This window comes from Pelophylax lessonae (genome assembly GCF_965119305.1).
Source record: "Pelophylax lessonae genome assembly, chromosome: 2".
NCBI lineage: Eukaryota > Metazoa > Chordata > Amphibia > Anura > Ranidae > Pelophylax > Pelophylax lessonae.
The window spans coordinates 91907988-91933205 of record NC_138769.1 but is presented as its reverse complement, the minus strand read 5'-3'; positions in this window follow the sequence as shown (position 1 = coordinate 91933205).

Sequence of the window (25218 nt, the reverse complement as noted above, 5' to 3'; positions counted from 1 at the left end):
GCTGGCGTTTTCCCAGGCGTTTTGACATGCATTTTTTGGGCAGGCATTGTTATATGAAATCACCTACAAAAGCCCCAAAAACAGACCACAAACACGTACATGTGAACGTAGCCCGTTTGGGGGCGTTTGAGGGGGATTTGTCCAGCTCAAGGATCAGCTCCCAAAACAGGCAAAAAATCCAATCCTATTCAGTTCAATGGCCCCTGTTCCCATGTGAGCATTTTGACGGCATGAGGAAAACACCCAACGCTCACTGAGAAATAGCACAATGATTAGGGAGTCTGCCTTCCTGCTGTAGGTTTGTAAGTTCGAATCCGGAAGGTGCCCTCTGTATGGGCAACACTTGGATATCTCCAATCCTCCAAATGTTGACATCATTAATTTTGTTCATGTTTGAAAAAGGCATGTGTATCAGCAAACTTTTAATCCAAAGACATGAACAAAATACAAAAGATGCCCCATAAAGTCAATATGTAGCAATATTGTGAGCTAAAGCTCTATTTGTTTGTTGGGCATACTTTGCTAATTAGCCAAGTATAAGGGATATATATATATATACCTTCAGTTAAATGTGTAGTAAAATGGTAACACTTGGCCATACCCATATGGAAGAAAAGGTAGTATTTGCAATATATTTCTAAAAACATTCTTTGGAAACACATAAAATATTGTCAAAATTGTGACATTTCCTTGATATGTGTGAAATGCTAATAATCTTTCTTTGAAATATGTTTTACATCTATTTTTTTTCTATCTGACGACCAATTCCCCAATGTAATATTTTGTGGGTTTTTTCAGAGAATGTGGAGGTTCTATATAAACACTGTAGATTTGACTGCTATGATTTCGGAGTTAGCAGGAAAGGTGTATGGAATGTGATGGTGTTTACTAAAGGATCCCTTGTTGGAAGTGTGCATGTTTTTCCAATTCCGCCGGTTTTTGCCATTTTCTATGGGCGAGACAGCGGATTTGCAAGCGGTATTCAAAAAAAAATTGACCCAAAATCGCGCTGGCGAAATTTTTTGAGCCAATTTGACGTTGCGCATGCGCACATTCGCGAGTTCGCAGCTCGCGGCTGGAGGAGCTGTTTAACCTTTCCACACTTTCGCAGATATCTCTCTTTCTAAGTCAGTTTTTGAGATTTTTTAAACGCAAGTCATCTCCAAATTGACTTCCACACCTTCCACAGTGATTTGGGATTTTTGGGGGTACAGGGGGAAAATTTGGCTAAACTTTAGTCGAGCTTTTAGCTGGCGTGGTTTTAAGTCGCGCTCTGACCATATTGCATCTTAATGAATCTCACACTAGGCGCTATTTTCCGCCCGCCGTTCTTTGAATGCCAATTTCAGACTTAAATAATCGCCGCTTCGCAAAATCACGCCGATAGTGTTAGCTTGTGTTCACATTGGTGTTTTTTTTTTGTATCTGATTGTGGCTGCAGCATCATCTGCAATAAATGCTATAAATTACATCCCATGACCTGAGACCGAATCCCTGAAAGAACTGGGTGGGGAGGTTTGAGAGATGGGTTAACGTTTTCCTAACATCTCAATGGCAGCCTTCCTAAAATAAAGTATCCAGGTGGCATGAAAACAGATGAGTGCGCTTCAGGATTCTATTTTGCCCATAGCTTGTAGGGAAGTTCATGCTTTGCTTATAGTGTACCTTTAAAAAGACTTCAAGAATTGTGAGTACTTACATGATTGATGCAATTTGGTGTTAAACTTACCTCCTCTTCCTGTGTTAACTCAAAAACTCTGGATTTCCCCTCACTTTCTGTAGTGGAGACAATGGTCACAAAACAAATAGAGAGAGGGTGGACCTCCCATGCCATTTATTTGCCTAGACTATTAGCCTAGAAAATGGCCATTACAGGTTTTTTTTTAACATTTGGCTCCAATTAACTTCAGTGGTGTTCGGATTTGGCACCCAACTTCAGTCATGTTTGATGAACCCAAACCAAACCCAGGTACATTCGGCTCATCACTACTGCTGAGAGACCATAGCAATACTGGTGTCTAGTCTTTTTCCTTCTTTTTGCCTTTTTTTAGGCACAGTTTCCAGTGTTCAGTTCCTTTTTCAGCTACTGTGCAGGACCCCTGAATTGTATTCTTTAAAAAATAAAGTGGCCTCTTTTTTTTTTTTTTTTTCAAGACCCTGTGGCTTTTAATTACGCCTCTAAATATGGGTGCTCTTTTATCAGCCGCCATTAACTGCTAATTGATCTTGATCAATAGTAAAGTCTTTGTTTCTGTGGAGTGTTGCAGGTCTCCTGTATCTATCCCAGATTATAAAGTCTAAGTTTGACGAGTACACATAATTTATTTCTCCAGCTTTGCCGTAATGGAACGTTGTTCTCATGCTAAGTGTTCTCTCTGGCGAGATCTAATCACACTTTACAATGTAAAAATGTATGTCTTATGCCAGTGACACAGCACATGCTGTCCTTCCAGCCAGGACTGGTGGAATCAGTCCCTTCACGTGACAATAATTATTTTAGACAAAGTTTGTCCAAGTTCTACCCTTGCTGGTGCCCAGTATTCGCCCTTTCCTCTTCCTTACTGCTTAACATATGTTCTCATAAAGTCGCCTGCTGAGAGGTCTGCTTTTGGTTTACAGAACTGTACATGAACCAGAGTCTGCTTGAGTGCATTCATCTGACTGTTGGGCCTGCTGGATACAGTTTCTATTTGTGCACTATATGAACATATCTCACCCACCCCATGTCCTAGCAGGGATCCTCAAACAACGGCCCTCCAGCTGTTGCAGAACTACACATCCCATGAGGCATTGTAAAACTCTGACATTCACAGACATGACTAGGCATGATGGGATCTGTAGTCCCTGAACAATTGGAGGGCCATAGTTTTTTGAACAGTTGAGTGGAGCCTAGTAAAACACTGGTCCGGTGAATTTTTCTATATTCTGGGCACAGTATTTTGTCCATAGGAAATCTTATTAAAAAAAAAAAAAAATGTTTCTATAAGCTGCTCATACCTTCCCTGCTTCTAAATCTTTTTTATTTATGTGTTGTCAGAGTTTTCTTTATGTAACTAGTCTCATCTTATTAATTTTTGGTAAGGTGAGGGTTAGCAGAGATGTTTTTTTAAAATAACAAGCATTTCATACTTAGTGCCGGTTCACACTACCGCAGCACGACTTCGGGGGCGACCTGTGAAGTCGCGTGCACCGCGACTTCGGCGCGACTTGCACGGACTTCATATAATGAATGTCAATGCAAGTCGATTCGATGTCGCCCCGAAGTAGTACAGGAACTATTTTCTAAGTCGGAGCGACTTGAGTCGCTCCTATTAGAACGGTTCCCGTAACACTGCATGGACCGCGACTTGTCAGGCTGACCAGTCGCCTGACAAGTCGCGGTAGTGTGAATGGGCACTTACCTGCCTTGTGCAGCGGTTTTGCACAGAGCAGCCCCAATCCTCCTTGTCTCGGGTCCCTTGCTGGCGCTCCTGGCTCCTCCCTCCTGCCCAGTGCCCCCAGGGCAAGTAGCTTGCAATGGGGGCACACTCGCTCCCAAGCCACGGCTCTGCGTGTCCATTCGCACACAGGGCCACAGCCCCGCCCCCTTTCTCTCCTCATTGGCTCGCTGGCTGTGATTGACAGAAGCGGGTTCTCATACACATTGTTGGATTGCGATGGGGTTTAGGTAAGTATTGGGGGAGACTGCACAGAGGAGGTTTTTTTACCTTCATGCATAGAATGCATGAAGGTAAAAAACCTTGAGTTTTAGAATCACCTAACGTTTTTGGAAGAGAGAGAAAGAGTTTAGATTTTTTATTTCTGTCTCTGACCCCACTGAGAAGATTTTACCTCACTTCCTACACCACCTGTGTACCAGAAATGAAGGTGGGGTGTTGTTGTCACAGGGTCAGAAAGGTACAGCAAAACCAACATAAGAGTTTTTTTATTTACCCCTACTTGTTCTGATAAAAATGTGTTTTTTCTTAGTCCCCTTGGAGAGATTTCCTACCACTTCCTGTCTTGGCAGGACAAGACGGCAAACCTTCCTATAGGGGACACAGACAGCAATGAAAACCTTAAATGAAAACAGATCCAGATGGTAACATTTACTGAAGTCCCATATCAGTAGAACAAATACACAGATGTTTCAGCGACAAGGCAGCCCCTTTATCAAGGTGACAAACAGAGACCTGTAAGATATGTCTTGCTTGTCTCCTTGATAAAGGGGCTGCCATGTCTCTGAAACATTGGTGTATTTGTTCTTCATGTAGCACCCTCCTTGGGTTAGGTAAGTTTGGTAGGTAAGTTTATTTTGACTCCACCGTAATCAGTAGAGCCGGGATTGATTGGTTAGGGCTGCTCAGGTTTTCATAGGCTGCTGCTCTGCTACTTCCCCCTGTATTCTGAAGAATTCCAGAACATAGCGGGAGCGGAGGGCAGGGAATGCAGTCTGAATATTTATGGGACTTCCGCAAATCCTTAGGAAGGTGTGCCTAGGAGGTGGGGGAGAGCCCATAAATAGTTTGGGCCTTAGTAGCAATGGGGATTGCAGCATGCTGGTGTGAGGCAACATTTCAGGGTCCAGCCTGGAGGGGACCTCTGCTGAGGAACCTTGCCACCCTCGGAAAAAGCCAGGGAAGAAGCCAAAGAAAGACACTGAGGTCCTAGCTAGGTTGAGCTGGGGGGGGGGGGGGGCAAAGCAAAGAGCATCCCAGGGATCCGGGGGACTTAAGAGAGTTCACAGGAGGAAAGCCGGGAAGGAAGCTGTGGGAGAGAACCCAAGTACAGCCTGAAGTGTGCCGATACAGCCAAGCAGTGGTGCAATACCATCGGGTGTTGTACAGGTGCAGCTTTTTTAGTCTAAATCCTGCACCTAATTCTAGACCTTCATTTTTTTTTTGATTGTTTTAATTTATACATTTTTTTTTTTGCAAATGTACTCAAATTGTAGTAACACGTTCACTTTTTTTTTTTTTTTTTTTCCGTACTTGCCTATGCATTTGAAATGCCTCAAAAATGCAGGAATTAGGTTTTTTTGTAGCAAAAAGGATATTTAATGGCATGTAGAAACTGGTAACAAAAGAAAAATTGGAAAATATACATAAATTCTACTTCATTGTACAAACATTAAAAAGGACACAAACGTGTGGCAATAAAATGAGGTTTGTATATTATATGACATAGCTACATGACTAGTCTACATAAAAACACTCTTTCTTCATCAGGAGCACATGTGAACATAATATGTTTCCGCAATATGGAAAGATTGTTTAGGAACAATGGTCTTTTGTAACTTTCTACTACTCCAACCTCCTAGTGAGCCAATTTCTCCATGGGGCAGGGAGAAACATATCATGGATCACCAGTCATTAAAAGCAGCACAAGGGATGCCAAAAGTACCACCAATACAAGCAGGGTATTTATACCTAAATTGACATCCAGTCCAAGAATTTCCCCAAATGAGGGAAACCCTCAGCAAGTATATATATTTTCAGATATCAAAAACATCCATTCAAAAAATCCAAATGGCCAAAGTCTCTAGAGAAGGTAGCCCACAAGGAGTGCAAAGACTTGTGATCCATGATATGTTCCTCCTTGCCCCATGGAGAAATTGGTTTACTAGGAGGTTGATGTAGAATACAGTTACCTAACACCATTGTGCTCCTGATGAAGAAAGAGTGTTTTCGAAATGCGGCAAGTTATAATGTGGACTAGTTATGTAATTAGAAGCACTATGTGATGAAATGTTATTGCCACATATGGATACGGTCACATTTGGGTCCTTTTTAATGTTTGTACAATAAAGTGGATTTTTATGTATATTTTATAATTTTTCTTATTTTACCAGTTTCTATATGCCCTTCAAAAACCTATTTTAATTTATGATATAGGATGTGGGCATATTAGCACGGCATTCCTTTCCTCTTTAAACATGTTGCATTGCAGCTGATGGTTTCTCCTTCCTTTTCCCGTACCTCTTTGTTATTATGAAAAACTATGGTGCTCAGATACAGCTGAGTTCTGATTTAGGCCAGTAAAGAAAAACATTCTTTAGAATGGATTCCGGTAAATAAATAGTTTAGTTTATTTTGATAGTTTTGCTTATTTTATGCCATCATAATTTTCTCTACACTATCCATCCCTTTTCTCTTTTTATGATTTTAAATTTGATCTTGTTGAAAGAAATATTAAATGTGGCACAAGCAATTTTTAAGGGGTCTATAGGGAGCATAAATGTGGAAGCAGTGATTTGTAAAGGGCTGTGATAACAGAGAACTTTACCAGTCTTATGATATGTATTTCCAGTTTATGACTGTCTCATGAAGCATATTCCAGTCTCCAAGATCTCCTATAGCATATCGGTCATGTATGGTCTCTGACCAGAAGCGTAACTAGAACTTTCAGGGCCCCCCTGGCCCCCTTCCCACAGATCACAGGGCCATTTTACTCCCATCGTGGGAACCTTTATTATGATCCCACAGCGAGCCACCATTCTGCCGTTTTGGGGTCCCCCCACAGTGGCAGAACACTAGAGCCCAGTCACAAGTGGGACCTTTGCGACCCTGGTAGTTCTGCCACTGGTGTCAGCAGTTTTTTTTTACATTTTTGTTGTTTTATTATTTATTATTTGTTATCATTTTGTTTTATTTTATTTTTTACAATTTTTTTATTGTTTACATATTTTTTAGGACCCCTGTTGAGGGGCTTTGGTGAAATTTTAGAGGTCCAAACAGACCCCTGATGTCTCACTTTTGAGACAGAGAAAGGGATTGAGTACAGATTCATCAGTCCCTTTCTCTGCAGCCTCAGCTGCACAGAATACATGAACAGGAATAGCTGTGTACAGCGCTTCCCGTTCACTCATAAACTGAAGCATAGTAAACACAGTTAACTATGCCTCAGTTATGAATGAATAAAAGAAAGAAAAAGAGTCAGTGATTAGTACTGATCACTGACTCTATTCATTAGACAAGGAAGGAGCTGGCGAATGACACATTTACTAGCCCCATTCCCTGCTCTCCATCTTGATAGATCACCTGGGGAAAGAGGGGGGGCTGGTGTCAGGGAAGCATACAGGGGCCCAGGGCAGCAGGAGAAGAATAGGAAGGCAGCAGGAGTGCGGTGTAGAGGAAACAATGTCTTCTATTTGGAATAAGTCCTGCGAGCGACCCTGAGGCTCTAAATTGATCAGTTATTTGCCGCAGACACTCCACTTCTCATAATAGTGTGCTTAATTGAAATAAATATATAGTGTTGCGCAAATAAAAAATTATTAAATTAATTAATTTGTGCTTAAATTATTAAAAACCCCAAATATTTATATGTGACATATTATTAAAGTGCCAATAGTGCTAATAAAGTGATAAATATAATATAATATAATATAATATAATATAATATAATATAATATAATACTCATAGAAAAGAGAAAATATAAAATATATAGATATACAAGTCCAGTGTGCAAAGTGCAAAAAGCCAATAAACAAAGTCCAAAATGTAATCCTAAAGTGATCTGTGCTCCCAGAGAGAAGTGGCCAGAGTGTCACAGTGGACAGCCAGGCGTGCACCCCCTTGTGAATGGGTGCTCAGCTCACCTCAAATCCTTAAAAAGAGCGCATAGTATGTTATCCCAAAAAGATCATCCATCCATATCCTTCAGGGCTCCTCTCATTCACAGGAGTTGCAGCGTCAATCAATGCAGTATATATGCAAACAAAAAGACTTGCAATAGTGTATGAAATCCTTAAACAATCAGCTTTTATTAAATAAAGGTGGATAAATCTCACTCACATTTGAAGGTGCAACACATGCACTTGGACAATAGCATCAAATAAATGGTGGAAATTGTGATGGTATAGTGGGAGTGCACAGCGCCGCCAGTCTCCATAGCGTGCACCGATAGCTGACAGCCTCACCTAGACAATAGTGTATCGCTCCGTCCATCCTGTCCCCTCCCCTACGCGTGACGACACAGGGATCACGTGTCTTCCTCAGGCAGATATCCCCGCTGAAGAAGTCTCTGACGCAACGCGTACGGGGAGGAGCCTGCTTGTCACTACGTTGATTCCCTGAGGCTACAGGCAATGGTTTTGATGCGCTTAAAGTCTGCACTGCTTTGAAGTGCTTTTTATGTGAGTGTATTTTATCTGTTTTTGTGAGAATAAATAGCCTATTTGAAACAGAGAGCACTAGATTTTCTTTTCTTTTCACACCGGATCCCTTACATACGTGGAGAATGTTTGGAAGCGGTGTTAGGAAGGAACATCAGGCGGCTGTGATTATCCCAAAGTGTGTTTGACTCCCAGGAGTCTGATCTCAAGGTGAGTTGCTAATCTTACACCAGTCACTAGGAGCACTTGGATTGAAGCATGCAGCACCTTTGATCACGTTCACAGAGGAAGATTTTCATTTACCTTATGTCACTTTTACATTCACTGTGAATTGAGACTATTAATATGATTATCACTTGATGTCACAGTTTATACATTTGTTTTGATATTATTTATTGTATATTATGTACTTTGATTGATTTATTCACTTGGCGCAGCAATATTATTTACAAATATATCACAGGTGTTTTTGTGTTTGGCACTAATTGTTTGCAGCCTTGTGCACATTATATTATTTTATTATATTGTTTTATTATTTTTTGGGTTGCGCTGATTATCATCACTATATTTTTGTTACATTCACTATAACTCTGTTGGCCATCATAATGAAAAAATATCAAATTGTAGCTGGGTAGCCTAAGACGTACAGGAGTAGTTAAAATTAAATTAAACTAAATAAAATAAATATTCAAGTATGTATTCCCAAAGTTGTACTAAACCAACAACAGTAAAATCAGTCTGTATATGCAGCAAAGCATGCTTGTTATACTCACTGTGGAACCTAAGGAGTTAATCCTCTATACTGTGTAAAAAAAAAGCTGCTTGATTCTATATGCACAGATTCTCTTGCATTGACCCCAAAACATGTCTGGATAAGACAGAGTTAGTGGAGTCAGTCTGCACATGCTCAGTTTGGTGTATTGCTAGGCTAGAGTGTTTTTTTTTTCTTGGGAGAGTGCATGTGATCAGCACAGGGCCAATCAGCACTGTCCATACAGAGGGTCCGGGGTCCTGCATCCTGATAGAACAGCTCAGTGCAGTATGAAAACTCCTCCTATGAGCTTTAACAAGACACTGATACAAGTCACAAGACTGCTATATACTGCTGATGAGAAAAGGTATTTAGCAGTTTAAATTTACTAAAATAAGAGCATTTCCATGCTCTGTGTACTGTGGGAGACCAGATATAGTGAATGCAGGTTCTTAAGTTCAGTAACACTTTAAAAAAACTGTCTCTTCTATTGCTCTGCAAATTCCTTTTTTTCTGCTGTGATGTGACTTCCTGTTAGAGGGTGGCTATGTTTATTCTCCATGGTCCCACTGTATGTAGCAAAGTAACCACACTCTCTTGCTTGCTCCAGAGATGTATTAGGGACTATGGGATTTGTAGCGTACATTGAAAAGTTCATATGACTGCAACTAACATGCACTGCTCATTCCAAGCTCAGCGGAAGTGAGGGGGGAAAGGAGAGGTTTGGGAGCTCACTAAGGATGTTACAAGGAGACAGAAAAACACAGTAGGAAACAATTTAATGAAACATATTTACAGGGCCATTAAGTAGTGGATGTGTATGGATATAGAGCAGTGGCGGCTGGTGCTCCATGGGCCGGGGGGGGGGGCGGCAGACAGACCACACCATACCCCCCCGGGCCACACCAGCCCGCACACTGGTCACTGGCTCACTCACCCTGATTATGTGGAGGGTGGAGGGCAGTCAGCAGCAGCGGCTTCCCCCTCGCTCAGTCTCCTGCATCTCCTCCCTCCTCCTCCTTGGCCAATGGCATGGCTTTTCCTTTCGGCCAATCCGGAAACAGGTCTCAGGACCCACTTCCTGATTGGCCAGGAGGAGAATCAGTATGATAATAGCGAATATTCGTTCGCTATTGTCACACAACTGGGTGGGCTCAGGACGCAGTGCTCTGCCCCCCGAGCCCACCCTTTTTTAAAACCTATTAGAGCCTCTGGCTCTAATCACGTGCTTAAAAAAAAACCATTGGAATCCATGCGTCCGGCGCCCTGCATGTAGATTAGGGGGCCGGATGCATGGATAGGGGGGGGCGGTGCCCCTGCGCTCCCAATGGACGCGCCTCCCCTGATATAGAGTCACTTTAATCCTTGCTGGGTGGGGGGCAGCCCTACCTCAAGGGAGAACATTTCGTTTTTTGGAGTTTAGCTTTCAAGTATAACCAAAGATAATTTTTTTTACATTTGGAGAATGAAGTGGAGAGGGGTTAGACTGCCAGTCAGGCTTTTATTGCTGTCCTTTTCCCCCATTAGGGAGATTTGTCCTCTCTATTTGTCCTGTTTATTATTATCACTGAGGAAAAAAGTGAAAGAAAATGCAAAATATTTGATTGTCAATGGAACAGGAATAGAGAGGAAACCTTCCAATGGGGAGATAGGTGACAACCAGGGATACCCCCTTATAGAGGACTTTTCTCTAATTTCCTGTTTTGGCTATGGGACAAGGAGTGAAATCTCCACAATAGGACACAGGTGGCAAAAAAAAAAAAAAGTTTTAACCTTAGTTCAATCTTAACTTTAGTCTTTATAGTGGCTCATTCACATGGGCAGAAAAAATTCTGTGTATAGATTCGCACAGTGTAGCGTTTTGTGTGCATCTAAATGCGGTCCAACCGGGTAACCTGTGTGATGCCTGAAGAAGGGGGCCTGCGCAGCTCCGAAACGTTGCACTACTCTATGATGTGATCTTTCTTCAATAAAAAAAAACATTTGGACCCGATAGAAGATCCGTGTTGTGCTGGCGAGTATTTATATTGAGTCATACAAGTTCCAGTATCCATCTGGTGGTTGCTTCAGCACCCACTACTTTTGAGAGCACATTCCAGGAACGTGTGCGATGGAAATATGACTGTGGGCAAAGAGGACCTGTCTCTGCCTATTGCTATCACAAGGGTTGTTTACACTGCTTGTGATAACAATAAAAGTAAAAGTGATAAAAAAATTAAAGGTACAATGTAGAAAAAAAATAATAATTTAACCCTCCTCTTGTGTTAAGGTCAGAACCGACCCGTTTTCAGGTTTTGAATGTCTATAAGTATCACATAAATTTGTTTATTGCATCAAGATTTTTTTACTTTGTCAGGAACCTCTATTTAACCACTTTACCACCGGAGGATTTTGCTGTCTTACGTCTGGGCCACTTTTTGCGATTCGGCGCTGTGCGAATTTAACTGACAATTGCGCGGTCATGCGACGCCGTACCCAAACGAAATTTACGTCCTTTTTTTTCCCACAAACAGAGCTTTCTTTTGGTGGTATTTGATCACCTGTGCGATTTTTACTTTTTGCGCTATAAACAAAAAAAGAGCGTTTATTTTGAAAAGATAACAATATTTTTAACATTTTTTTATATGAAATTCCCCCAAAAAAGATGTAAAAAACAATTTTTTTTTTAATTTTTGGCCAATTTTTTTTCTGCTACCTATGTTTGGTAAAAAAAAAAATCGCAATAAGCGTATTTTGATTGGTTTGCGCAAAAGTTATTGCGTTTACTAACAAAGGGAAAGATTTATGTCATTTTTGGTGTTTTTTTTTTTAACGCGTAATGGCGGCGGTCTGCGATTTTTTCTTGCGGGACTGCGACATTGCGGCGGACAGATCAGACCCTTGACTGACATTTTTGACACTTTTGGGGGTACCAGTGACATTACTGCAATAATCAGTGCTATAAATATGCACTGTTACTGTAAAAATGACACTGTCAGGGAAGGAGTTAATTTTATTGGAAAGGGAGGGGGGGAGTATGCCTGGTGCTTACTAACATGTGGGGGGGGAGGTGACTGAGTGAGCCAGGGACAGATCGGTTGTTCAGCTATGCTGAACACTCCGATCTGTCACTCCCTGTCACTGAGGAGATCCGCTCGCTCTGTTTACACAGGCGGGCGGATCTCCAAACTGGATTCCCCGAGGATCGGGGCAGAGCAGCGGCGATCGCCACCGCTCCTCCCCTGGCCCGACTCCCGCTGTGAATGAAAACAGCGGGAGCGCGCCTCCGGCGGCGCGCGAGCGCCGCCTACAGGGGAGGAGTCTAGCGATGTAGGTCTACGTCGCTAGACGATAACGAGCCACTGTGCCACAGTAGCAGCACAGTGGCTAGTGCTAAAGTGGTTAAACAATGTAATAGAAAAAGAATCCTTTTCACTAAATTATAAAATACTGTGGTGAAAATTAAGACGTTTATGGTGTTAGGGTCAATTCTGACCCAGTTATAATATAGGATTATAGGACACTAATAAGTGCCAAAACTGAAATCATAAACACTCTCTCTGCTTAGTAACACTGACAGCCAATCCCCTCTCAACCCTGTGAGCTGTAGTTAGGGAGGGGCCTATCTCTTTGCCTGCTTGTCTGCTTCTCTAAATAAAGTAAAGAAACATAGGACCAATACATTTCAGAGTTGCTGACTTTATTTTACCATTTTTTAAATTTGAAAATGAGAGGTATGCTATCAAAAGAAAGGTCTAAGGGGTCACACCAAAAATATTAAAACCAATCTTTTCAAGGATAAAGAAGCCTAACAAGGTAACCAAGTGGTAAAAAACAAATTGGATGATAAATAATTGTTCCGAGGGTATTTTATGGCTGATTTAAGACACTGGTCAAAACCGACCCGTTAACATCATGGACATCATGGATAGTAGTCACGTACAAAGGCAAATGCATGCGTCGATCTCACGTTGGTACGCAAAAACAGCAATCACACCGTGAGGTATCACCGTGAATGTCAGATCAAAAACAATACTTCTAGCACGAGTCCTCCTATGTAAATTTAAAGTGGTAATCTGTAAAGGCTTTTAAAGTGTCGCATATGACCCTATTCCATTTCAATTTCCCTCTCTTCTTGTTTTAAGAGTTCCCTTTATTGCAACTAAGAGGCCAACCCCAACCTATGAAAAACAACTGCACACCATAATTCCCCCCCCCCTCCCCCCACCAAATGATTTGGACCAATGCACAAAGCAAGGTCAATAAAGACATGAATCAGCAAGTTTGGGGTGGAGGAACTTGACTGACCGGCACAGGGTCCCGACCTCAACCCGACAGAACACCTTTGGGATGAAATAGAGCAGAGACTGGGAACCAGGCCTTCTTGTCCAACATCAGTGCTTGACCTCACAAATGCTCTCCTGGAAGAATGGTCAAATATTCCCATAGACACACTCCGAAACCTTGTGGACAGCCTTCCCAGGAGAGTTGAAGCTGTTATAGCTGCAAAGGGTGGGCCAACTCAGTATTGAACCCTATGGACTAAGACTGGGATGCCATTAAAGTTCATGTGCGCGTAAATGCAGGTGTCCCAATACTTTTGACAATATGGTGTATGTGTAATATAATGTTTATTTGCTCATTTTTTCTAAGCATTGTCAATGCAATTTATGCTATACCTGTATGATGCCCTGAGAGCTTTGTGTCTCTCCTTGCTTTGTACTTTTTGTTTTTGTTATCCCTAATAAAAAGATTGAAATTAAAAATATTGCCTATGGATAACATAATGTACGTAGTTTGTCACTGTTCCAAAGGCGTGTGCAATTTTAAAGTGTGACAGGTTTGGTATCTACTTACTCAATGTATCATCTTTTATATTTTACCAAATGATTGGGTATTATATTGTGTTTTTGTGCATTAAAAAATATATATTATAAATATAAAAAATTGTGTGTTAAAAACCAAATACAACGTGATAAAAAAATTGCAATACCCACCATTTTATTCTCTAGAGCCTGTTCTTTAAAAAATATATACACTGTTGTGGGGGGTTTTAAGTAATTTTCTAGCAAAAAATATTAAAAAAATTACATGTAAATAAAAAGGGTCAGAAAAAGGCGCCCGGTATTTTGCCTTTACTAACTGGTTTGGTGCCTGTTTTCTTTGATATAGCACCACTATCGGGTAATAAGTATTACTTTCAATGATTTCCTGTGATATTGTATGTTTGTACACTCAACCTGGTGTGTCAGAGGGGCTGAGATCCTTGAGAAGGTTGAGGCAAAGAGCAGAGGACCCATTCTATCAGGCAGGTTCAACAGAGGATAGCGCTACACTGGATAACTCCCAGGATGTTGCTAAGTGAGGCCTAATCATTGCTGCTCACCTCCTCCATCACAGGAGCGCATAGCTGCTAACATTCTGAAAAAAATTTTAGGGACCATTTTTTTTTCCGTAGGTGGAGTATTATTTTATTTGGGGTGGGGAAATCATTAGTAGGCGTGGTTTAGCAGGACTAAAACAATGCGGCGAGCAAAGCACGCCCTGGCGAAAGATGAGTGTAGTTTAAATTGCGTCTGATATTGGATGTGGCTTAAAGGGGGTGTGGTTAGAATCTGAGATGACTTATGTAGTGGAAAATGTTGTGTTATATATAGGGAATGAAGGTAGGGAAGGGGGTTGGGGGGATGGAGAAGAGGGGGGATGAGCAAAATTGGGGGGGGGGGGGTGGAGAAGAGGGGGTTGAACAGAGTTGGGGATTAGGGGGGTGAGGAGAGTTGAGGGGATGACAAGAATGGGAGGGGATAGAGAAGAGGGGGAAGTAAATAGGGTTGGTGAAGGGGGGTTTATCAGCAGAGCTGGGCAGTTTTGGGCTGCTGGGAGGGAAGACGCTAGAACAGGACAGCGGGGGGACAAGCACACAAAAGTTGCTGCATGGGACAGGCAGCAGCCAGCTTTCTTTGGTAGGGCTGTAGCTTTTCCGGTGGCAGGTGTGGGTACCTGCCTCGAGTGCCTTTCCCTGTTCACCACCGCACCCCCCTCTCATCTGTAGCACCCTCCTAGATAGGTAGGCAGAGTAGTTTTGGCCCTGTCTGTTTAACAGCAGAGCATCAGGCTAAATTGATGTGCTCCCTGCTTCTCAGGGAGCAGGATTTATTAGTTAGGCCTGCTCCATGTGTCCAGTGTGTGATTAATTTGGGCTAAGGGATTGTCCCCACTGTGTCCAATGGGGAGGCATGTTGGACAGTGGAGGAAACCCAGCCAATGACACACAGGCTTTAATACTATCCCATGGGTTTAGCACAGAGAGTGATGCATCATGGGATAGGGTATAAAAGCCAGGGGACATGAGGCAAGGGGTCTTTGGGCGGGAAGCCAGGTTCCAGAAGGAGGGTGACAGCTGTCTCCTCTTCTCCAGCAGTGGATGGTGGACACAGGCGGTCGGCCTGGTTAACCAGAGTGTATGGCTGAATCCAGAGGTCCAAGAGAAGCTGACTGGTGGAGTTGGGGGCGTCAGTGACTCTGGAAAAACAGTGTCCGTGAGTACAGAGGAACTTGCCCGGGGTCTTCCCAGGAAGGGGACCACTCCAGAGTGTAGAGTCACTGGACGGGTGTCAGCTGTACAGGAGAGAGAGAAAGAGGGTGCCAAGTTAGAACCCTGAAGATAATTACAAGTAGGAACACTTATATTACCTTCATTCAAGTGGCAGAGTGAAGCAGCGGCCTTGCTGCATCCTCAAGTCAGATGTCCTCAATACTGTGAATAGTTACTAGTTGGAGTATCCCACTCATCCCAGTTCTAAATAATACTACAAAACAACATCCCCTGGACTGATTATTGACTGAGACAAGTACTTAAAGTGATAAGTTTCTGCAAGCAGTTGCTACGGGTAACCTAGGGGAATCCAGAAAGTTTTATATCCAGCAGTCCTCTAGGGGGCAGTGCTACACTTCATTAAGCAAGAAATATGCCCCCCCCCCCCCCAATCTGCTTCTCTTCAGAAGACACTGGGCACAATCTCAGAGGCCCACCACACCCCCTCCCTGTGTCCCAGCCAATCAGACACTGCAAGCCTTGCAGGCTCGGCCTCCTGGGGGTGTTCTTTAGAAGTGACTTGCAATGAGACTGTCTGATCTAACCTGCTGGGGGAAGGATAGACCCGCAATCAATGTTGTTCTGGTCTGTCTCTTGGCACCCAGCCTAGCAGCACCTGAGCCCCGACCTCACTCACTAGCATGGCTGCCTGTGACAAAGGCGGAAATTCGGGCAATCTGTGACTGTTGGCAAGTATGTGAATGAGTTTTCATACACTGAGCTCAGAGCTACTATATCAAGGGAGATAAAGAGTATGTGAGGGGATTTGAATCAGAGAGAGAGCTCACTCCTGTGATGGTGGAGCTGAGCAGTAATGACAAGGCCTCACTTAGCAATGTTCTGGGACATGTCCTGGGAGTATTCTGGTCAGGCTTCAGGAGGTATGTAAATGGCCTACACCTATAGCAAGGGTATTATTTATCTTTAGTCAAAGCTGCACAGTTTATTTATATCTACAGATGCCCCCACAGGATCTTCTGCTAGCACTGCCACCAAGAACATGCATTCTGTGCAGAAAATACATGTATGCTCGTGTAAATGAGGCCTAAATTTGCATGAATTTTTTTTTCTCTGGAACGCAGCAACTTCTATGTGTTAAGACCATACCGCTGCTGGATAAATCAGGCCTTGGGTGTGCACAGTGAATCTTGTGTACAGTCCAGCAGATTCTCTTCTACAGAACGCCATCTATCATTTTCCCAGTACAGTGATGCGCCGGTGTTAAACAATCCTGTGTGTTTTTCTCATCTAATTCTTCTTGCTCATCCGATCGGCCGTCACGTGGGCCCTCGAGGTTCTCCTATGTGTATACAGTATGTCTTCTTGGGTTACAAGTAAAACTCTGAATTTCAGTGAATCCACCCACTAACTTATCACTTCTGTGAACCCGATATAACTAGTGAACTCTCTCTGTGCTTTGATTTTTTAATAACTTTTCAAGACTTGAAATTCATATCTGTAAACAGTAATGGTTGCCTGTCACCAGACATGCCAAACAGCCTTATTTTTCAGGATCATTGATCATTTAGGTGAGTTCATAGCCGAACACAATAGCTGGGGGTTGCGGTCCAATAACCAGCATAGCCTGCCTGAGCTCAGCTTTAAAGGAACTCTACTTACATAAATATAATCTATATACTGGATGGACTAGTGTCTTTTTTCAACCTCACTAACTAAAAAAAAAAAAAAAATACTGTATACTGTAACTGTTACATAAAACATCTTGGACTGCAATGCCAATAATATACACCTTTCCATTACAGTCTGCAGGCAGCAAGGATCCTTAACTTTTTGAGGCCCCTTTAAACAGGCTTTAATGCCTGGGAGGTAGTGTGGTTTCTTTTTCATGCAACTGTTGTGATTGGCTCTCACAGCAGTCACATGATCAGAAGCCCATTCTGCTCTCAGCATGCAACCTTAGACAGCTGTGCTCCCATAAGTGCAATGGGTAAATGTAACAAGGGGCATGTATATGTGAAGCTGTGGGACAGGGAATGCTCCAGCTGCAGATAGCTTGACTGTACAGGCAAGAGCTTCTTGGCGGGTTTGCACACATGGGTTTAGATCCTACTCTGAACATGCCCAAGCTCATCACAAGCCACTTGCCAACCACACTGTAGTTTTACTGCTATAGGGCGGGCTGGCTGCACAGTATCACGTATATACAGTATAAACATGATTCTGCATTTCCGGGTAGGGGGCGCGCACCCGCCCACTAGGCTGTGCTTTCACTGGCTCCAGCACATGCTGATCACTAGTTCCTGGCCAATGATTTATGAGAGGAACCCGCCGATTGTCAGAGCAAGTAGAGAGATTTGTGTATGTAAATGTAGCACCCTCCTAGGTAGGTGCTAGAAGATAGAGTATAGTTTTTAGGTCTTTCTGCTTACCAGACAGATTGCCAGGTAAATTTAGATTGCTCTCTGCCTACCAGAAAAAAAGGGTCTATTGGTAGGGTCTGCTCATGGTGCTCAGGTGCAGCTCAACTTGTCTGTAATATTTCACACTGGTCTAATAACAAGGCATATTGAACAGTGGGAGGAAACCTGATGAGTGAGGGCACAGGCATCGTTACAGCCCTGGTGATTGGCATAGGAAGGTGCCTCGGTGCATGCTGGGTGACTTTATAAATGCCAAGGGCACATGTGCTAGGAGTATTTGGATGGGGAGTGGGGTCCTGGAGGGAGGGGACGGCTGCCACTCCTCTGTAGAAGCTGCCATGCGGCCTCTGGTGGTCGACCTGAGGGCCTGAATGGAGGAGCTGAACCCAGAGGTCCCCCAGAGCTGACTGGGAGGGAGACACTGGAAAGCACTGATTCTACCTACAGTGAGTACATATCTGTGTCATGGGGCCTGTCATGTGAGGGCCATCCCTTTAGTGGAAGAGTCAGTGGATGAGTGTCAGTCAAAGGGATGCTAGAGAGTGTCCTGAAGATAAAGTAGTTTGCATCAAGTCTACTGCTATAGAGAGAGCAAGAGGACTTAAATTATTTCCATACAAGTGGCAGTATGCTTAAAGCAGTGTGAGTTCTTCCACAAATAACCTGGTGAGGCCAAGTGAGAGTTGTCCTTATCTACTGTGAATAGTTCAGTTGGAGTATCCCACTCTTCCCTTCTCCTATCCAAGTTCCACAATAAATACAAAACCAAATACCCCGGACTGTTTATTAAATAACAAGCAAATGGGAGTAAGGATGGATGCGTGAGAAATCCCCTAGTAACTGTCTGCAGGTAATCAAGAAGTTAACATACAGAAAGCACTATGGGGACAGTGCTACATAAACAACAACAAAGCTCTCTTCTGAGAACAGAGATGTGCCTGTTTTTGTTTCTCTGCAAAGCAGAGAGTAAAAACCGACCCATCCCTTAGTAAAAGCACCATACAGTACACACAGTAAACATAGTTAGGCCACATTTAACCTTTTCAGTGTCAGTTCATCCGCTGTCCTACTATAAGTCATTGATCACTGCCATTACTAGTATATAAAAAACAGCAAATAAAAATTCCAGTATTTATCTCATAGTTTGTACACACTATAACTTTCACGCTAACCAAATCAATATACTCTTATTGTGATTTATTTTACCAAAGACATGTAGCAGAATACATTTAGGCCTAAATGTATGAAGAAATTACATTTTTACCATGTTTTTATTAGATATGTTTTATAACGGAAAGTAAAAAATATATATTTCTTTAAAAATGTATGCTCTTTTTCGCGCAAAAAATAAAAAACCCAGTGGTAATCAAATACTACCAAACAAAATCTCTGTTCGTGGGAAAAGTGATATAAATTTAATTTGGGTACAGCATTGCATGACTGGTCAATGGCCAGTTAAAGAGGATGTAGTAACAAAGTCTGCTTTTATACAAAGAGCTTGTACTGTTGGGACACCTGTAGGAATTGTTAGCATACATTTTCAAGGCCTAATGTACTTTTACTGCTTCAGAACAATTGTGAGTTGTTAAACCATTATTTCTTCCCTGAAAAGGCCTTTTTGTATAACTGAAATGTACAGTATTTTTCAGTTTTTGTTAACCGGTTCCCAAACGGCCGCCACCTTTTTGCTGCGGCAATGTGGCTCTGCTGCGCAAATCGACGTAGACCTACCGTAGACCTACGTCGGTCACGCGCAGGCAGCTAAGGGGGTGAGCTCGGCAGCGGGGAAGCCGAAGCATGGGGCAGGCGGCTCTGATTGCCGTCTGACACCCGCGATGGCTCCCCGCTGAGAAAGAATAACGGTCAGCTGTTGTAAACACAGCTGACCGTTCTTCTCCCTGGAATGATCACAGAGCCCCTGTAAACCTATATAGGATCACATGTCTCTATGATCATTTCATAAGCCACGCCCCCTTCAGTTAGAACCACTCCCCTAGGTTAACATTTAACTCATTGATCACCCACAATGTTAACCCCTTCCCTGCCAGTGTCATTATTACAGTCACCGTGCATATTTTCAACACTGATTACTGTAGTAATGTCACTGGTCCCCCCCAAAAGTGTCAAAAATGTCAGGTAGGGGTCCGATCTGTCCGCCACAATGTCGCAGTCCCGCTAATAATCGCAGGTCGCTGCCATTACTAGTAAAAAAAAAAAAACAATAAAAATTACATAAATCTTTCCTGTAGTTAGTAGATGCGATAACTTTTGCGCAAACCAATCAAAATACTAATATTGTGATTCTTTTTTTACCAAAAATATGTAGCAGAAAACAAATTGGCCTAAAACGTTAAAAGATTTTGATTTTAATTTTTTTGGGGAAATGTTATATAGCAGGATGGGAAAAATATTGTTTTTTTTTTTTTCAGAATTGTCGCTCTGTTTTTGTTTATAGCGCAAAAAATAAAAATCACAGAGGTTATCAAATGCCACCAGAAGAAAGCTCTATTTGTGGGAAAAAAGGACATCGTTTTTATTTAGATACAGCATTGCACGATCGCACAAATGTCTGTTAAAGTAACAGAATGCCGAATCACAAAACATGGCCTGGTCATTAAGGGGGAAAATCTTCTGGTCCAGAAGTGGTTAATCTAAACTTTTTTCACCTCTGCTAGTTTACCTCTTAGCATTTTTGGTTATTCACTGGAAAAATTGAGTTGTTCTAAAACTTTTTTGTCCGGTAGTGTATATATTTCATCTGTATATTCATCTGTATATTTAGCTGTTTGCCTGGAGTTCACCTTTAAAGCGGTAGTATCATGTTTTTTTTTTACTTTTACCTACAGGTAAGCCTATAATAAGGCTTACCTGTAGGTACAATTAATATCTCCTAAACCGGCACGGTTTAGGAGATATTTGCAGTGCATGCAGCCGCTCACGAGAGTGGCGCATGCGCTCTGAAGGTCCGGGGGGACCTTCAGTTTTGCTTGCCGGGAGCTTGCCGGAAAATCACTCCCGCGCGTATGCTCGGGAGTGACGTCATCGCGGCTCCGGCCAATCACAGCGCCGGAGCCGCCGAACCCCGAAGAGACGCCGAGGGATCATGGCAGCGCCCGCAGCGATGTCCGAGTCGGGGCTTCGTTCTAAGGTAAGTAATACATAATGAGCTAGTATTACTCATTATGCCTTTGTCTTGCAGGTTTTTTTTTTTTTTTTTAGCGTTTTTGGGTTTACAACCGCTTTAACCCTTCCAAATTGTGAATTGTGAATTCCATGCCATTCTGATAACATGATCACTGTATTTATAATTAAATTAGATTGCAGGAAAATGGCTGTTGAGATTTGCATACATCGATTGTTGGCAAGAACAAGTCAGTTCCTAGGAATACACTATTTATGTACTGTCACAGCCAGCCTGCTATTTATAGAAATAATAAAGGATTTAAGGACAACAGTGTACATTGTTCTAATCGCTTTCTGTTTCTTCTGAAAAATATCTAAGATGTTACCAAGTTACAGAGCAGGATAATATTTTGAAAAATACTTGAATAACACAAGCACATAAAAAAAGAAGAAAAAGAAAAAATAATCTAGAGTTTTGGAAAAATAACTTGGAAGTAATTACCGGGGGTTTCCAACTTTGTGTGGAAGTAATGTCTAGCCCATGGGTCACTTAGCTTGACCCCGTGATTCATCATGAAATTTAGGTATACAGAACATTTTTAAAAAGTTACGAGTTCCACGAATAAGTTACAGGTTGTTATTTTTTTTTTTTTGGCATACTTTGCAGTCTATTGAAAAAAAAAATCAGAGTTATTTGTCCTTCCAAACTGCATGTATATTCATTCTGTGCAAATGCCAGCAAAATCGTACGTTGCTAGACTATTTTTTCATGGTGTATGTTCTTCAGAACAAAGTGAATTGGGAAAATACCACATTATGGGCACTAGATGGAGCTGACGATCAACGGAAACAGATATTAGTTTCCTATTATCATTAGCTCCATCTAGTGGACATAATATGGTATTTTCTTGATTTTACTATTCTTATGAAAAAAGAACCTCCAACCTGGACAGAAAATAGCCTAGTAACATTCAATTTTGTCAACATTCACACAGAACAAATACACATGCTGGGCAAACAATCTCTGCCAGTTTTTATGAATACCCCTCTAGTTGTAGTCAATAGACCCCATACACAGTGGGCATTTAAACCCAGTGCATTCGGTAGGGGCCCAGGTGCACCATTCAGCCCCGTTGTGGGCAGCCAGTCAAACTCAATGAGAGGCTGACAGTTGCTGCGGCCAGACAGGGTCAGACAGTGAACCTAGCAGTACTTAGGTTTAAGGCAGTATGCACCAAGAGAAAATGACTCATCATGAACTCAGTCTGCTTTAGTATCTGGGCAAGTACTGACCTAAATGGAAGTACAGCTAGATGCACGTTCCAACCCCCGTCCAGCCGCAGCAGCTGTCAGACGCTTATAGAGTTTAACCAGCTGTCAGCATTGGGGTTGGAAAATGCACCTGTGCTCTTTGTTCGCATCTAACTGCTGGAGCTCCATGCACTGGTGCTAAATGGCCAGTGTGCATGGGGCCTTAAAGTAAACTTGTCATGGTAGAAATACAGGGCTGCCATTGTTGACATTTCCATCTAAAAATAATAGCTACCTGCCTTCCTATAGACTCAGTAGGAAGTGAAAGGCAATCTTTCTAAAGTGAGAGAAAATCCTACTTATGCAGGTGTCCCCACCGTACTATTTCCCCTCTGTTCCTGCTCTAGTGACAATTCAAAATTTTGGATTACCCATCACTTTCATTTTAGTGACAATTGATAGCAGGACAAATAAAGTGGGTGAATCTTCCCAGTAAGGAAAAAGAAACAAAAGCAGTAAAAATGATGACAGTGGTTCTAACTATTTTATATTGGAAAACAATAAAACATATGCTCCTTTGTGCAAGAAGGAACAGGATGAGCACTGCCACAACCCTACAAAATGACCTCCAGCAGGCCACTGGTGTAAATGTCTCTGACCAAACAATCAGAAACAGACTTTATGAGGGGGGCCTGAGGGCCTGAAGCCCTCTATTGGGCCCTGTGCTCACTGCCCAGCACCGTGGAGCTCGATTGGCATTTGCTGTTGAACACCAGAACTAGCAGGTCTGCCACTGGCACCCTATGCTTTTCACAGATGAGAGCAGGTTCACTCTGAGCACATGTGACAGACATGAAAGGATCTATAGAAGCTTTGGAGAATGTTATGTTGCCTGTAACATTGTTCAGCATGACCGGTTTGGTGGTGGGTTAGTGATGGTCTGGGGAAGCATATCCATGGAGGGACACACAGACCTCTACAGGCTAGACAATGGCACTCTGACTGCCATTAGGTATTGGGATGAAATCCTTGGACCCATTGTCAGACCCTACACTGGTGCAGTGGGTCCTGGGTTCCTCCTGGTGCACCAAAATACCCGGCCTCATATGGCGAGAGTATGCAGCCAGTTCCTGGAGGATGAAGGAATTGATACCATTGAATGGCCCCCATGCTTGCCTGACCTAAATCCAATTGACCACCTCTGGAACATTATGTTTTGGTCTATGCGATGCCGCCAGGTTGCACCTCAGTCTGTGTAGGAATTCAGTGATGCCCTGGTCTAGATCTGGGAGGAAATACCCCAGGACACTATCCGTCGTCTCATTAGGAGAATGCCCCGATGTTGTCAGGCATGCATACAAGCACATGGGAGCAATATAAACTATTTAGTATCATTTGGAGTTGCTGCAATGAAATTCAGCTATATGGATTAGCCTGCTGCATCATTTTTTCACTTTGATTTTTGGGGTATCTTTGTATTCAGCCCTCTGTAGGTTGATAATTTTCATTTCCATCAAACGATGTGGCATCCTTTCTTTCCTAACACATTACCCAGTCCATATCAGTATAGATATCCAGCATGATATTTTTCCCCATTGAGATCTGATGTGTTTTAAAATTGTTCCTTTATTTTTTTGAGCAGTGTGTGTGTGTGTGTATATATATATATATATATAGTTAGCAATGCTCTTGCCGTCCAATCAGATGCCAGTGGCTCATTTTGTACTCCTATTTAGGAAATGACAGGAAGTCTCTGTTTCACATCCTTTAATTTTCATAGATGTGCCAATATATTTCCATCTGTATGGAAGAATACAAGTGTTTGTTTTATCAGCTGGTTTAATATCCTGGATACCAAGACACTTATCCAAAAGGTCATCAGATGTGGGAGGAAGACATGCAATGGTAATAAGACCAAATGCTTGAGATTTGTCGTTTGGATGAGCGCTCGGCTATATGGAAGTGCAGCACTATGAGACAATAATGGAAATATTTCATTCTGGCGAGCAGTCACTATTTTTAGCTCACAAGAGAAAAGCAAATGATCTTTCCATTAATCCGAAAGAACAGCATTCAACTTTTTATTAGCGGTGACCTATTCAGTGACGCAGGCTGGACCGTAGCTTGCGGATTCGCTTTCAGGTCAGACCACTGACCTCAGACTAAGGTGAAGACAGTGATGAAAAAAAATTAAGACCCCCCACCCCATAGTTGCAATCAATCAAAAAATAAATAGTGTGCTTTATTTCCAATACATTTGCATTTCTTTTTAGGGAGCACTCTTTGGAGGATTGCTTTTCAGCGAGCTTAACATAGCTGGTAGGTGATACGTCTCCTCACTCCATGTTTTGTCACCAGTGACAATAATACAGTGATTACTGATAATACAATACAATGTCACTGTACTAATGATACTGTCTGGGAAGAGGTTAACATCTAGGGTGATCAAGGGGTTAAATATGTGCTTAGCTATGTGTACAGTGTGCTGCTTTTACTAAGAGATTTCTCAGTTTCTCATCCCTTTGCAGGCACTGACATATTGCTCCCTCTGTACAGAACTTTGTGTTTACCAATACAAGAGCTGGGGTCTGTGATTGCACCACCGATCAGCAGGCCCCGATGTACTGCCGAAAACTCCAACCTGCCGAAATCTCCAACCACGTTATTTCCAGGGAGTGTACACCGGGAATAATTGGAGATTTCGAGCACTTGGTGTTTTCACACAACACCGGCAGCCTTTACACCTGAGTACATGGTATAATTAGTGCAGATTCTTACTCCGCCCGGTAGTTGTCGCCGCCTTGGAGGCGGCCATGTTTTTGGTTACTAGTGGGCCGTGTAAGTATCTGCACTAATTATACCATGTACTCGGGTGTATAGGCTGCCGGTGTCGTGTGAAGACCCCAAGTGGTGGAAATCTCCAATTATTCCCGGTCTACACTCACCGGAAATAATGTGGTTGGAGATTTCGGCAGGTCGGAGTTTTCGGCAGGACACCGGCCATGAATCATTGGCCGGAACTTGCTGACAAGTGCAATCACA